This window comes from Manis pentadactyla, chromosome 2 (genome assembly GCF_030020395.1).
Source record: "Manis pentadactyla isolate mManPen7 chromosome 2, mManPen7.hap1, whole genome shotgun sequence".
Taxonomy (NCBI): Eukaryota; Metazoa; Chordata; class Mammalia; order Pholidota; family Manidae; genus Manis; species Manis pentadactyla.
This window is the reverse complement of record NC_080020.1, coordinates 5,552,562-5,565,937: the sequence shown is the minus strand read 5'-3', so window position 1 is coordinate 5,565,937 and position 13,376 is coordinate 5,552,562. Positions and strand designations below refer to the sequence as shown.

Genomic DNA, 13,376 nt, shown 5'->3' with positions numbered 1-13,376 from the left:
ATCACAGAACCCAAGAATGGACTAACAGTTACCAAAGGGAAAGGGACTGGGGAGGGTGGGTGGGAAGGGAGGGATAAGGGTGGGCAAAAAGAAAGGGGGCCTTACGATTAGCATGTATACTGTGGGGGATGGAGGGCACGGGGAGGGCTGTGCAACACAGAGAAGACAAGCAGTGATTCTACAGCATCTTACTATGCTGATGGACAGTGACTGTAATGGGGTTTGTGGGGGGGGACTTGGTGAAGGCGGGAGACTAGTAAACATAATGTTCTTCATGTAATTGTAGATTAATGATAACAAAATATCAATTAATTAATTAATTAATTAATTATTTCAAAAAATTTCCAACACTGAATGATGCTCTGGGATGATGGCTTTTCCTGGTAGGCATCCTGAGAGCCCATCTCCACAGAACAGCCCTTTCTTTAGCTAGTAAGAATAATCCATGTGTGCATAGTTTTGAGTTTCACAATTAACAAAGCATCTCATATAGATACAATTTTTTCCATTGCAGAAAGGAGATTTTGGTGCTCACTTAACCTCAGGGAAGTAGTTATGAATACTAGATTCAGGATGTCCCCCTTTGCCCTCCAGGTTCAAAGATTCCTGTAGTTTTTAGAATCACGGCTTTGGAGTTCACCTTTACTACCATTCTTGTTCTGGGAACAGATTTGTATTTTTTTTTTTAATACTCAAGAAAACCAAGACCACCTTTGAATGACCTCCAAGTTCACCTTTTAATTTAAAGTAAAATCTGACCCCCTTCTATCTACCTGAAGCCTAACTCAGCAAATTCTATCCTAGTCACATGAACCTTCTTTAACCAGTCTATTTCTTGGGAGTAACTATCCACAGGCAGTTCTCCTTAGGTTCTATAAGATTATTTATAAAAATTACTAAAAAGAGGGTACAAATAAATGAATGCTTTTGGTTATCATCAGGACCTTCCTCCTGGCCTACCACCTAGTGCAGCTCCGTCTACACCGGCTACTGAGCACTTGAAATGTGGCTCATCTGAGGGCAGAGATGCTGTAAGTGTCAAATACACAGCAGACTTTGAGGAGATCAGAATCCAAAAAGAAAGTCCTATCTCATTGGTGATTTTTGTGTATTGATTTTATGTTGAAATGATAACGTTAGATATATGAATTTAAATAAAATATATGAATAGAATTAATTTTACCTATTCCTTTTATTTCTTTTATAAGTGGCTGCCAGAAAATGTAACATTACATCTGTGGCTCACATTAGACTCCTAAGGGCACTGCTGAGCTGAGGTTTTAGCTTTGCATGCTAGGTCCCTATCTGAGCCCTCCCCCTGCCTCTTAATCATGGTGGCTGACCATGCTATTTTTATTGTAATGTGTGTTAAGTATTTTCTATTTGACCCTGTAGAACTACTCTCTGCTCTTTTCCGTCTTGCTTCGTGGGGCACAATGTCTAAGGGATAGTTTAAGTGAGCGCCCTTCCCTCTGGATTTCCTGTTGAAGTCAGCCAGTGGGAGGCCCCACTGGGAAGTGAGAAACTGGGGGGGAGGGAGGTGGGTATTTCCACGCTGCGTCTCTGTCCCGTCAGCCTGCAGTCTGGTTGGGGACGCATTCCTCTTCGAAGGACGACCATCCTGCTGAGCAATCATCTCAGAACTGTTGGTCTGGTTTCCCTTAACCTGCCCATAGCTTTGTAAGTAATCTCTTAAATTACCTCTTTTGAGGTAATGTTCAAAGCTTCTGCTGTTTCCTATCAGGAAGACACATAATGTTTGCCTTTTATATTTATTAGCAAAATTATTATTGCTTTTTTACATTGTACAGTAGCCAAAACATCATAAGACCAAGAACCATTAGCAAATCTATAAAATCTTGCCAATTATTACTAACATCCTCTATATCCAACACTGGTCAGAATTTATTAGGCTGGACTTTCGGATTCAATAAAAAAATGGGAAAAAATGTTAGGGATTTGGAAAAAAAGTTAAAGATTAAAAGTTGTAAAATATCTATAAGAAAGGCTGGTCAATTTTCCTCATTAAAAATGTATTAAAAGACATAACAAAAAAGGTCCTGGGTATTATTAAGCTTTGTAGGACAAAGACAATTATTTAAAGCATAGTTAATGTTTGCAGCTGTTGTTTTGCAGATGTTCCCCAACCTGATGCCTCATTTATGAAACCCTAAACAGTGGGCTATGGACCATCCCAACAGGAAAGTCATTAATAGTCCAAGGAGATTTTCAACTGCAGCAAGAATTTTCACTAATAATGAATGAATTAATTGAAGGGCATACAATCCACTGCTATGTCTTCAGGTATTGCAATGAACTAACCACTTTATGTTAACAAAATCACTGACTGCCCTTTTCCCAATTTTATAAATATTAGTAACAATATGTTTTCATTTCAAATCACAAATATTGAAAAACAAATCAAACTTCATGCTAAATTAAAAATTTTTTAAGTAATAGAGAATGCGTGAATGTGGTGCTGACTTCACCACCCAAGTAGGACATAACACTCCGCCCAGAATACTCTGTAACCAAGCTACTCGCTTTAGTTTTTGGTTGAGCTCCAGTTGACATCTGGTTTAGCACACCATCAAGACTCTGGAGTCTAATGTGAGCTACAGAAATAAAAAGAATTTTATTTCTACAAATTCCTTTCTTCTGATGATTATAAAGAAAACTAATCTTCAGGCTTATAGAATTCCGTAGAAAAAAAATTTTTTTAACTTTTTTTTCACACATGAAGAATTGTTCCTAGGCAATAATTTGAGTAAACTAGTCACTAAACGTATTTTTTAAATCATGGTTTTGAAAATAAACATAAAATGTGAGAATATGCCTAATTATTAATAATTTTTCCAAAGACATTTATGATTAGGCTCAGTGAATTCAGTTTAGTAAAGCCTGAAAACTTTTTATAAATGGTAAGCTTGTAAACTAAAAGTAATTTTAAACTACCAATGTAAAATACATACTTTTTAACACTTTTTAAAAAGCAAAAACCAAAGGTGTTTTAAGAATTGAAATAGTAAGATGTGGCTCACACAGAGCTACATTTTTCTTTTAAGCTTTAAGATTTCAATCTATAGATTTTGTAATAGTAGGAAACAAATGATAAAATTATATTTCTGAAGTTTAGCTATGGAGCTAAACTGATTAAAAACAGCAGAAAGAAAGCCCTAACCTTTCAGACAGTCAAGTCCTTTCCCAGAATGTTGGATAAATTCTTATTAAACTGGCATAGTTAAGTTTGTCTTATAAAAATTCTTCCCACCACTTGGAAGTCATTCTCATCTCATTACGTCCAAACTCCTTATAGAAATAACCTAGAAGCCTCTATTGCAATGTTCTGGTCTATTCCTTCTGGAAATAGCATCAAGTTGTGCCAAAGCAGGGGAGGTTGGACTGTGAATTTTTCATTTAACTAAAATGTTTCTCATCAAACATCAGATTGTTCTTTGTGGGATGGGAATAAAAGACCTAGAATAAACAGATTCATGTGTGAATGGCACTGCTGAACACTCGTTATATAACCTTGGACTTAATTTACTCCACTCTTAGTTTATTCACTTGTAAAACAATACTTCCTGATACTTACTGAACACTTCTTTGTGCCTGGCATATTTGACCATGGAACGCAAGGACCCAGGAACACGCCAAGTCTGAGCAGAATGGTTAACTGCGCTTGCTTGTAAGTTATATTCTCATACTCTGCTTGAGGCAACCCCCTGCCCCGTGGCGAGAAGAACCGAATGTGATGATGATAATAAGATGGTGCTCGCAGTGGTAGCTGATGTTTCTTTGACAGGCACTGGTAGATGTTCTATATATTTACCTTTTTGAGAGAATCTCATGATTCATTCTTTCTAATAGGAATTTGCTAACTCAAAAATGTGTCTCAGAGGGTTTGAAAGACAAAGAGTGTGAACACACTTCTGCCCTTGAGAAAAAGCCATGAAGAAGCTAACGGGGCCATCCATGCCTTACTTCAAGTACACAGTGACTTTTAAAGGTATGAAAGTTATTAAATTCAAGAAAAACAGTGAAAAAGTTAGACTGTATTGAACAGGCAGCCAGTGGAGCTGATGATGCAACGAGTCAGCCACTGACTTGACCGGTGAGGACTGTGCTCTCCTGATGGCTGCTAATGGCCCTTCTCTGGTCGTTGCAGACCAGTGTGGAAGGTGCCCAGAGGACACTGCTGGGGGCTCACCTGGAAAATGCAGGTGCTTTGGTGCCTATGCAGCAAGCAAGCTGTCTGGCCCTGCGTGAAAGCCCCAGGGTGCCACTGCTGCTGTTTTAACTCAGAGACTCCGGGACAGAGCGCTTTTTCTTTGGGAAGTTAGGCACCGTATCATATTGAGAAAAAATTAACATTCAGCGACCGAATATTAAACACGAGATCCTGTGTACAATACTTTCACACATATTCTCTGGCTTTTTTCTTCCCAGCAACGGTGAGGTGAGTCTTGTTGGTCTGACTTTGTAAAAGAATTCCTAGAGAGTCAGTCAGTCGCTTGACCCATGAGAAGGCTGAGATCTCCTATTTCTCTCAGAGGTCCCTAAGCTGTCTGTGCTCCCTCCCTAATCCCCCCTTTCTCTTTATAGCCTTGCCCCGCCCCATAGCCACAGCCTGCCCTGCAACCCCAGCAAGTCTATTCCACTGTAGGCCCTCCTTCAGCTCCTTTTAGCCCAACAGATGATGGATCCCTGCGGAGACCAGGAAATGGAGCTGTGGCCTCAGGAGGGAAGCGACCTTTACAACCAGGCAGCCTTCCGGAGCTCCCAGGCTCGGGTATGCTCCGTAGAGCATTTACTGCATGTATGTTAAGGCACTTTACATTTTTGACACCGTTACAAATAATATCCTCTTGGAAAATCACATGTTCTATGTTGTTACTGGTATATAGAAATTCTATTGATTTTTCTTGGTCGATGCTGGATCCATAAACATTCGTAAGGACTCTTACTGAATGCATATATTTGGGACGGTTGTCTCTCTGCTCTTACCAATGGTCGTTTTGTTTGCCTTCCCCTCCTTGTACTTTTCTCTTTTTAATTTTCCTTCTTACCAGTCTGGGACCTCCGGCCAGCACTGACTAAGGGTGCTGAGACAACACCCTGACCTCAGCTTCTGATCTGGAGGGTGCTGCCAGTGCTTCTTCATTTAAGTGGGACAATGACTGTAGAGGGTCTCTTAAATTTTGTTTTAATTGGGAAGTTTCATTCTTTTGATAAAAAATTTTAATATGAAGGGATACAAAACTTTACTGAATGCATTTTCTCCACCTGTTAAGATGATCAAAATTTTTTCTTTTAATCTCTTAATTTATGAATTATAATAATCTTATAATATTCAGTCAACCATGCATTACTGTATTATATTGTCAAAATACCCTTCTAGTCTTTAAGATGATTTATCATAATGAATGTTGGAATTTATCAAATGCCCTTAGGTAACTGGACTTATCAACCAACTATAGTAATATTTACAGTTATTCAAACCATCCTTCTTTTCATGACACCAACTCATGAACTGTGTTAAAAAAGTGCTAGGTTATGATAAGCAACTCCTTTTAATCTTATTGAATTTGGTTAGCTGGTTTTTTCTTCGGTATTTTTGCACCCATATTCATTTTTGTCCTCTGTCAAGGTTTAGCATCAAGACGTGAGTTTCATAAATATGGAAGCTATGCATCTTTATAAATAAGAAATAAAAATTTATATTGGGTGAGAATCACCCATTCTTTGAAAGTTTCAAAGAACTCACAGGCAAAACTTGCCCTTAGGGGGAGGTACTTTTTTTAAATGACTTGTTTAATTTCTCCCACTAGTTTTCAGTCTATTCTGGTATGTAACTCCTGGGTGAATTTTGACAATATATGTTTTAATATGCCATTGCTTTTGACAAAGTCTTTCAAAATTTTTCAAATTTATCAGCAGACCTACAGAGATTCTTGCACTTTTAAAAACATATTGCATGCGGTACCACTGCTTTCTTGTTCCTAATTTTATTTATGTTACTTAGTGGAAAGAGCCTAGGATTTACCTGGTCACACAGACCCAGTGGGGAGGCAGACAAGTGAACTCCTTTGTTAGACCTCAGCTCCTCACTACTGCCTCTGGGAAGACTTACATCACCCCCTGTAGATATTTCTGTGGATTCCTGCACCTCCTCTATCAAGACATTCATTTGTATCACAATACTAGTATAATTTGCTTAATGAACAGCTTCTATATTAAATTATAAGCTCTAAGGGGGTAAAGACAGGGCCTAATTTACCACCAAGCATCTAGTACAGTGTCTGAAACAGAGTAAACACTCAATGAATAATTGTTGAATGAACAAGTAATTGTTTCCATGTTTTTCTCTGACTTTCTCTTCCGTAAGACCATCAGCTTTAATATGACTTCTACAGCCACAGAGCAGGAGAATGATTAAAAATGCCAGCCCTGGAGTTAGTGTGTGGGGTTCAAAGCCCAGTTGTGCCTCACTTGCTATGTAACTACGGACGAATTCCTTCACCTCTCTGTACCTCAGCCGCCTCTCTGCAAAACCAGAAATAATAATGCTTTGTTCTAAGTGGATTGGAAGGAGCTTATACATGTAAAACACTTTTTTAAAAGAAGTGCCAGGCACACGGTAAGGGATGAATTAATGATTATTATGCTAGTACATGACAGGTAAATGAATAGATAAAAGAATAATACATTTGTAAAAGTACAGAAAAGTGAAGATACTACTTTCTCTGCCTCTGGGCTGTTCTGAGGATCAAGAGATGTGAGTTTTAAATAATGACAGCCATTTGAAGTGTTTTATTAGAAACATTACAAATGGGAAGCCCCGGTAGCCAGGAGGAAGAGAACTGTTTTCTTCTTTGGGAAAAAAAATAACAGGGCCAAAAAAATATTTAATTAGGTTTTGTCCCTGTTTGGAACAAAAAAATAGAAAAACATTTTTTTAATTGGAATTTTTCTTTTATATTTTGGCCTCTACTACAATACTAGATTATTCTAAGCCTATAGCTTTAACAGTTTAATTTGGAATTTTTGTAACTACAAAATAATTGAACAGGAATTTTCCCTCAGACTTTATACCTCCCCTTTGAAAATAGTTGCCAATTTTTCCGGATATGGATTTTTTCAGTCTTTATCCATTACTTCCTTTTTTGTAATTCATACATTACTAAAAATGCTTCTTTGTTTTCCTCCTGGACAAAAAAAAAATTTTAATGCTATCTGTACAGTCATTCCCAAAGGTTGCTGCGTATAGGTATTAGCCCCAGAATATTAGACTTCACTAATGCAATAATCACTGAATGTTTTCTACATATAACCAAGCCATGATATAGAATTGCAAGAAATCAATAAGAAAACTCTCTTCTTAATCTTTGCTCACACTTCATATATACAGAGCTTAGGGGAAAAGAATTCCCCAGTTAAGATATTTACATTTATGCAAATATACCAATGAATGGGGTAGTACACTGTTTGTGACTGCCTAGGCCAGGAGAGACAAAGAGCAAATTATTTTACTCATCTCGCTCATTTCAGAATAAAAGAAAGAAAAATGGAAATATAGATAACCCTCTTACCTAAAAAATTCTAGGACATTTCTAAAATGTAATAAATAATATTCTAGTTTTTATGTGTTATTTGAAAGTATAGCATGTCATTCTTTAATATCCTCATCTGTAAAGAAGAATTTTACTAATTAACCGATTTGAAAATTGAAGACCATCACATTTAGTTTTTTAGAGGAAAGCACAACATTTATAAAGAAACATCCGTATTTTAAAGCATATGAAATATTATTAATATGCAGTTGCAACAACAGGCATAAATAATGTGAAATCAGTTTTTGACCCTAAATATAAATGAAGTGAGCTGAAGGTCAAAGTGATGCACAGACTGGGAAGTCCAAGTGCCGTTTATTTTTCCGGTAGTAGATTTGTCCTGTATCTCAAAATAGAAGCTCGTGTAATTAACCTTCAGGGAACAGTAAAAACACAAAGAAGAAATTTAAGCACATGTGAAAGTCTCCTGAGCTGAGCTAAAATAATTGCATTGAATTCATTTTTGACAATGTCTCTATCTGTTCTTCCTATAAATGAGACTAATTTACTTTTCCTGCTTTATTAGATTAAGAAGGATACACTTAATTCCACATCTATCTGAGATGGGCCTCCCAGTTTTCCATATTCCTACTGCTGGACGGACTCGATTCCTCTTCTCCATCACATGAATGTTAACCACCATTTCTTTAGAAGTGCTCACATCAGGGTAGGGAAGTATTGCCACCGCCTCTGCTCAGGTCCTGCTCCACTGTTTACTGTCTTGTGACCTGAGCAAGCGACTTAAGTTCTCAACGCCTTTGCCACCTCATTGGATTGAAATGGAATATTAATAGAACCTGCTAATAGGGTATTATTTGTTACTTCCTTTTTTATTTTTTGGCCCATATTTTACCCAAGATATTGTTAGGGCTTCAGGAAGTCAGAGTTCTAATTGTGTTATATTCCCTGAGGGCCTTCCTGAAGGGTCAAATACTGTAAAAAAAGGGGCCTAACACAAACAGACTAAGAAAGTCACTGCCATGCTGGCTGGAGAACACAAATGTCTTTTCCAAATCCCTCGGTGTGATCTGCTGAAGGTGGACATAGAATAAAGCATGAGATGTGAGAACACAGAAGACTCCTGTTAACGCAGTTCTGCTTCTCACAGCGACATACGGGACAAGGTTTTGTAGTCTCTCGGCTTTATTCTTTGCCTAGACATCACTGATTTAGGTATCTGCATCTTTTCCCTGCACCCAGTGGCTTCCTTAGGCAAAATATTTTTGGAGCCATTCAATTCCTGTCTCTTTATATTCATTCATTCATTTATAGGCTAAGCACTGTCCAAACAGTGGGAAAACAAAAATAAATATAACCTATTTTTGAAGAGCTCCAGCCTAGGGAGAAAGGGTCATGTAGACAGATACAACTACAAGGGTTTCAGTCAAAGTATATACAAAATGATATGGGAACACAGAAGTCCAAATAATGCCGTCTGGGGAAAAGAAAGAGTTCATAGAGGAAATAACCTTTAAACTGAGTTTTGAAGGAAGATGAGTAGTATTTCAGGGGAAGGGAATCCCAAAGGCATGACAGCACAAAAAGAATACAGCATGTTCAAAGAAGAGTGAGGTTTTTATCTGACTCCATCTGATGGTGCCCAGGGGATAATGGCAGCAAATGATGTATGAAAGATAAATGGGGCCCCAGATAAGAAGCCACCTATTATTAAGGAGTTTGACTCTCCTCTGTAGGTAATGGGAACCCTGCAGGTTTTCTTTGTTGTATTTTACTACTGAGAAAGTTAAAAATATAGAGAGACACATAAATATCAAAGTCAGTTATGTCATAGTCATTAATATTCCAACATTTCTCTTTTGGGGCTTCACTCCCCATTGCCTCTGCCCCCTCCCCTTTTTGCAAAAGCTTTTTCAAAACAACCTTTTTAGTTGTGCAATAAAGTAGAAATATAGAAAAGCACACAGAACAGATGCATGGCATATAATCAAATGTGAAGACCCTCTTCACTACCATCAGGTCAAGAAGCGAAACTCCCAGAACTCTGTCCCCCACCCACCCCAACCAAAACCCTTCCATGTGCTCCAAACCAATTACAAGCTCCTCCTTCCTCCTGTAAGGAACTGTTATCCTGACTTTTACAGTAATTATTTCCTTGAATTTTCATAGATTTATCAGTCAAGTGTGTCTCTCTAGATGCTAAAGTTTAATCTAGCCCCTTTTTATTTTTTGCTATCTTTTAACTCTCTTTTAATCTATAACTTACTTGTGCTACATTTTAATCTGCTGAAAAACCCAAGAGTTTGTTTACACTATGTAGAGCTTTCCAGACTGAATATTGCAAACTGCATGCTCATAGTACATTTTAACTTGTTGCTCTGTCTTGTTTTTTTGAAAAACAACAGTTGAATCAGTTGGGCTCAATCCCTTTGGCAAGGCCTACAGGTAGTGCTAAGAGCTTCCATCAAATGGTATAAAATGTCTGATTGTCTTTCTAATATTAGCAGCCATTGATGCTAAATACCCACATTTATTAATTCATTGGGACTTGCAACACAGTAATATTGTAATTGCTTTTTTCATTTATGAGTTGGAATATATTTATACAGAGATATTTCTCCTCATTTCTTCTTTGGTTACCCAGTGTTACAGCTCATAAGAAAGCAGGATAAATGCTTGAGTCTTTCACTTCATTTATTAGTTTCCAAGAGAATGAATTGGTTCCCTATCATCCTAAAAGTGATTGTTTTTTTTTTTAAATATCACTATGAACTCATGGATTTAAATATATTTGATAAGTTTCAATCTATTACAGTTATTCACATAATTGCAATTCAAATGGTCCTATGTTTGGCCAACAGAAGCCTTTTCAAGTTGTCTCTCGAGACCCCAGTAGTGTTTCGATATGACAAGCTATTTTAAGCTCATTTCATACATTTCATCCCCTAAACCTAGAGTTCGAAATTTCTTCAAGCCCTGACTTCTCTTAATGAAGAACTGTATTTCAAGAATACACTCTGCCCAACAGGGTAGTCACTGCTACTGGATTAGGCATATGTTTCTAGTTGTTTTCAATGGAAAGAGAGAGAAGTACTTCAATGAGTTCACATTGATACTTCCAGTTCAAATTTTGGACTACAGAACTTTTTCTCTAACATTTGTTTCACCTTCACCTTCTTTTTCCACTAACAATATTGATTCTCAAGGACATAACTATGGTGGAATTAGAATATCCCATAATTACTCATTTGTCTTTACTTATTACCCATAGTAATATATTATTATTACAAATAGTTTCAAGATAACAATACTATCACCAACATGAATGCTAAAAACACTATTTTTTTTCTTATGCTCTTCCCAATTCTCCCTCCCTCCCCATGTTTTTAGCCATTATATATTATATTCCTATCCTCTTAGCCTTCATTTACTCTTCTTTCTACCAAGAATTATATATTGAATGCTCACCAGTCCTTATGTTGATGTCTCTCTGGTCACTGGTTACCTGAAGCTCATTCTCTAGGAGAGTCTTCATAAAAAGCTAAACACTCTTTCTGCCTTTTTCACTTGAAAGTCAGTTTTGCTGGGTACAAAATGCTTGACTTATATTTTCTTTCTTTGAGAATCCTAAAGAAATAAGAGAATCTTATTTTCTTTGAGCATAAAGTATTGCTCCTAAAAAGTCTGATTATCTAATTGTAACCTACTACAAACCTGTATTTTTCCTCCTAGATTTTCAAAGAATATTTTATCTTTCCTTAAAACCCAGTAATTGTACTACAGTGTTTTAATGTTAGTCCATCTGGGTATAACAGTCAATATGTAACCTCAGACCCTTTTTATTTCAGAAGTTTCCTTGAATGACAGTTTTTAGCATTTCTTCTAGCCCCTTTACTTCTTCTTGTGTGGCTTGTGCTTTTTTAAGCATTCTTCAAGAAATTCTTCTATTTTGAGGTCATAAAAACATTCTAAAAGTCTTAAAGTTTTGACTTTCACTCTTAAGCTCCTAATACACCTGGAATTGAGGTTTGCAAATAGAGTGATGTATGTACAAAATTATTTTCATGAAAACATAGGAGACATTTATATCATTGAAGTTATCAAAAAAATTGTACTTCTGAGTAATTGTTTATGTGCATCTCATGGGATTATGAATTAGTCTGATTCATACATGAGGAATGTAAAACTGTATTAGTGGCCATGTTCGTTTAAGGTTGCAGAGAGAAACTGCCACGTTAGGAGCTAACTGTACTTGTACACGGAGCCAGGTCAAGGAAGGACAAGTGGTTTTTGTGACACACACACCTGTCTTCCAGATGAAGAAACCAGCCAAGAAGTCTCTTAAAAGGGACTATTTAGCCCAAGAGATATACTTAAAGGAGAGTGCCACTCAAAAGGGCAATCAGACCTCAAAAGAAAGGATCTGTTGGGGTCAGCTCATCAGACACCCATAGCTAAGTGTTGGCTGAAGTCCTAAATAACCATTTGGGAAAAGGGCTCTTCTTAGAATATTATAGTTGGAGGTTCCAGGCAGAAGAATCTAAAGAGCCTGCTTTAAATATCAGTCAAGCCCAAGAATGCCAATTCCAGATTGTTACAGTAGTGGCCATATAAACTTGGGTCTTTTCCCCCAATCCCTGGTCCAGCCCCGAAGGAAAGCTCTCGGCACATGCTAATCCCTGAACGGATGGTGGTTCTTATTATCATGCCCTTCATTGCTATCACAGTTTGAGATATCACCTCACTTGATTATAAGGTATTTTCAATTGGATGAGTGTCTTTTTTCCTCTATTTATCCTCAAAAGTCCTAGAAAGGAAGGGCATAACATGTTTTATACTCATCAGGATACTGGAAAAAACTTTGTGCCTAGAATTTTTCAATACTTTATGACTGATCAATAAGTAGAGTTAGGATGTCACAAAAGGAATCCTTTGGGGGTAGGCAATGAAAACCTATCAGCAACCCTGAGAATGCATCCTTTACTAGTCAACTTTCACTTTTTCTAGTCTTAGATTTCTCATTATTACTAGAAGTTTTAAAGTACTATTTTATGCCCTGGAGTCTCCTATCATAAAGCATCAAGTCTTTAAAAATGTTGTTTTGGGGTATCAGACTTTTAGAATGAGAGTATCTTCTTTGGAATGGCACTCAAGCTCAATGAAAGGTTCGTGGTAACCGGATGATGCGCCGCCGCGTGTGAAGCTTCCTTGAGGCAGCGCGAGAGTATTCTGCACAAAACAAGGGAAACAGCTGGTGACGAAGAAAGAAAAGAAGGTATGTTTTCGCTTTGGATTTAAATGTGAATTCCACAGGTAGACTTTCAAATTCAACGTTTTTAAAAAGGTCTCATGCTTCTCAATTATTTAATTGAGTCATTTAATCCTTCTTTTAAAGATACTTGAATTGGATAATTGATTTTTTTCCTCACTTTTAATGACAGAACTGTGTAATCATTTACACTGCTTTGTAGGCAGAAGAGAACATTTTATTTTCTAATATATTTCTTTTCCACAATCAACTGTTGAAAAACTGTTAAAAATGAATATAAAATATTTCAATAGTCTTGGTTACATTTACCTTCTTCTGAATCTAATTACTGGTGCTTATTGGAAATATCATGAGAGAGAGTATTCTAACATTATTTTATAAAAACTGGATTTCCCTTCATTAGTCTGTAAGTTACTGTGTACCATCCAAACTATTCAGTACAAAAGGAACACAAACCCCAAAGATGGATAGTAGGGAAAATTTACATGCAGTGTTTGATGAAAGAAGACATCATTCTTTTCTAATCTAATAACTTC

The 13,376-nt window shown here is 37.0% G+C and overlaps 1 protein-coding gene across 1 annotated transcript in view; it reads right to left on the bottom strand.

Annotated features, from left to right (window-relative positions):
* The window catches only part of STARD13 (StAR related lipid transfer domain containing 13), a 329,780-nt gene extending 318,582 nt beyond the window's left edge, over positions 1-11,198 (bottom strand). The window contains exon 1 of the mRNA XM_057489672.1: positions 11,040-11,198. The gene's annotated coding sequence lies outside the window, so the exon portion shown is untranslated. The remainder of the gene's footprint in view (positions 1-11,039) is intronic.
* Between the last annotated feature and the right edge of the window lie 2,178 nt (positions 11,199-13,376).